Below are 2,641 nucleotides of genomic sequence, written 5' to 3' on the forward strand. Positions count from 1 at the left end.
AAAGAAAGAAAGAAAAAGAAAGAAAGAAAGAAAAAGAAAGAAAGAAAGAGAAAGAAAGAAAGAGAGAAAGAAAGAAAGAAAAAGAAAGAAAGAAAAAGAAAGAAAGAAGGAAAGAAAGAAAGAAAGAAAGAAAGAAAGAAAGAAAGAAAGAAAGAAAGAAAGAAAGAAAAGAAAGAAAGAAAACAGAGATGGGGGATGGAGGGTGCCATGTCATCTGCTATATATAACGATATATATGAAAGTATATTTAATAGTATATATGAGCAAATATCTCATTGATATCTTGACATCTAAGCCTAGACCTGAGGGATCTGAAGAAGGAAGCCATGTGTTTATCTGGGGGAAAAGTATTCTAGGTAGGGGACTACACTGTAAAAGACCTGTGGATGGTGTGGGCCTGGCAGATTTGAGGCTCAACAAGAAAGCCAGTGTGACTGGGCCAAGCAAGCCAAGGGACAGGAGAGTGGTGCCAGTGGCCATCACATAGAAGCCTAGGAAGCACTGAAGGGCTTTTATCTTGAGCAGAATTTTGAGCAGGAGAGTGTTGTGATATGAAAAACATTTTTAGAAAATACAGTATTAGTGAAGCATGTTAGGCTTTAGCAGAAAGAACAAGGGCCATCAGAGCCCAGCCTGTTGCAGTATCCCACGCTGAGATGGTGAATGAAGGGGAGACACAGCTGGTGGTGGGCCCTGATACAGGACACTTTGTGGACTCTTAGACGAAACCAGTGTGGGGTCAACCAGCAACTAGAGCTGAGCTCTTACCCCACACTGTGTATCCTCAGAGTCTGGAATAATGTTCATAAAGAAACAGCCAGCCCATAAATTTAACTAGAAATGACAAGACAATACCACCTTATTAAAGATAAGGCAACAAAGGAACAATGATGTGTCCTCCACCTTGAATCAGGGCGAAGAGATGATCTGGGCAGAGCTCACCAAGCTAAGCCTGAGAATAAAAGGCGGGAAATGGCATTTCAACTATGCAAACATTCTAGAGCACAGAAGAGAAAGGAAACACGATCTGTAAAAGAACAATAAAAAACTCAGTATGGAATCATTTATACAAGACTGAGAAATAAGATGATGAAGCAATATGCTGTGATGAAAAGGAAGATTCCCGAGTTAAGGAAACAAGGAAGGGCCAAAGCAACAACTTTACAGATTAAATAAATAAAAGTAAACCAGCAAAGAACTGACTAGGCATGACTAAAAATTCAAACAAAAGCATTAAAAAAAAAAAAAAAAGGCTTTAGGGCATCACCGTGAATACAAAGGTAAGAGATAAAGCAAATAAATCAATCTGAGATGGTGATAAATAAAGACTTTGAAGTTGAACCACATAGAGGTCCCTTGGATTTCTCAAGCACAGCACCCCACAAATGGAAGAGTATTCAGATGTGTAACTTCGTGTCTGAAGTTTTTTTCTGATATTAGAAACTATTGCGCTAAATCTGCAAATCATAAGAAAATGAATAAATTGGAAGAAAAACAACGTAATTTACATAGAGACACTGAATGTATCCCGATTAGTATTAAACATAGAGAATGCTTTCATCCAGGCTAAAAAAAAAAAGGGAGTGGAGGAATCAAGCTGGTCTCTGACTGCTTTGCACAAATGTTTTTCCAAAGGAAATCAGAGTAAAGTCTACATAGTCAAATAAAGGAAAGCGTAACCCAAGAATATTAAAACTAAACACATTCCCAAGCACGAAAGAATCCAGGGAATATATGGGCCATATTGTAAAATATACTGGAAGACTAAACACAATCATATGATACATTTATTTCCTTTTTTTTAAAAAAGGACACCTCTAGAGTGAAGAAGTTTTGCTTAAGAGAACTAGTGGTTAGGACTAAATCCATTAAATAGTGCAGGCAACACAACAGTAAGAATGGTTGGTGTTTGCAGTACAGAATGTGTATCAATCATTTAAATTCAAAATTATAAAAGAAACAAAAATCAGAGGGTGAAAGAAAATGGGAGGAGATATTAAGAGTGAGAATCACCTGATTTTTCATAATAGGAAGAGAATTTGCGCCACATGAAAAACTGAAATATGTATGTTAAAAGTAAATAACATGGCACTAACTTACCTGGTTTCAGCATGTTTTTATCTAAACTTAGAAGAATATTTGAGGAAATAGTATCACTGGCAATGAAAGAAACATGATCCAAATTTCAGCAATTGCTTGAGTTTAACTTCAGTTTTTCTCTGGTTGCATTCGACTAAAGTTAAGTAAATGCTTCATTTCGCTAAATATGGCCAGTATATTTAATTAACTAGCTGTTTACCTCAATAGTTTCCAATTCTTGCATTTTTTGATGCACACTGATATCTGGAATGATGTCCACCAAAAGTTTAGGCTGGCTACTTACTTCTTGCTGGTGGAATTTTGGGGTGATTTGTTGCTTTCTTTGTACTTATAAAAATATTTTAAAATTAGTTTATTATGACCATGTATCATCTAATAAATCTAAATTTTTATGTTTATTTTATTTTACATATTTTTTTGAGACAGAGTCTTGCCCCATCGCCCAGGCTAGAAGTACAGTGGCACCATCTTAGCTCACTGTATCCTCCGCCTCCGGGGTTCAAGCGATTCTCCTATCTCAGCCACCGGAGTAGCTGGGATT

Source organism: Mandrillus leucophaeus, unplaced genomic scaffold, assembly GCF_000951045.1.
Source record: "Mandrillus leucophaeus isolate KB7577 unplaced genomic scaffold, Mleu.le_1.0 Scaffold1503, whole genome shotgun sequence".
Taxonomy (NCBI): domain Eukaryota; kingdom Metazoa; phylum Chordata; class Mammalia; order Primates; family Cercopithecidae; genus Mandrillus; species Mandrillus leucophaeus.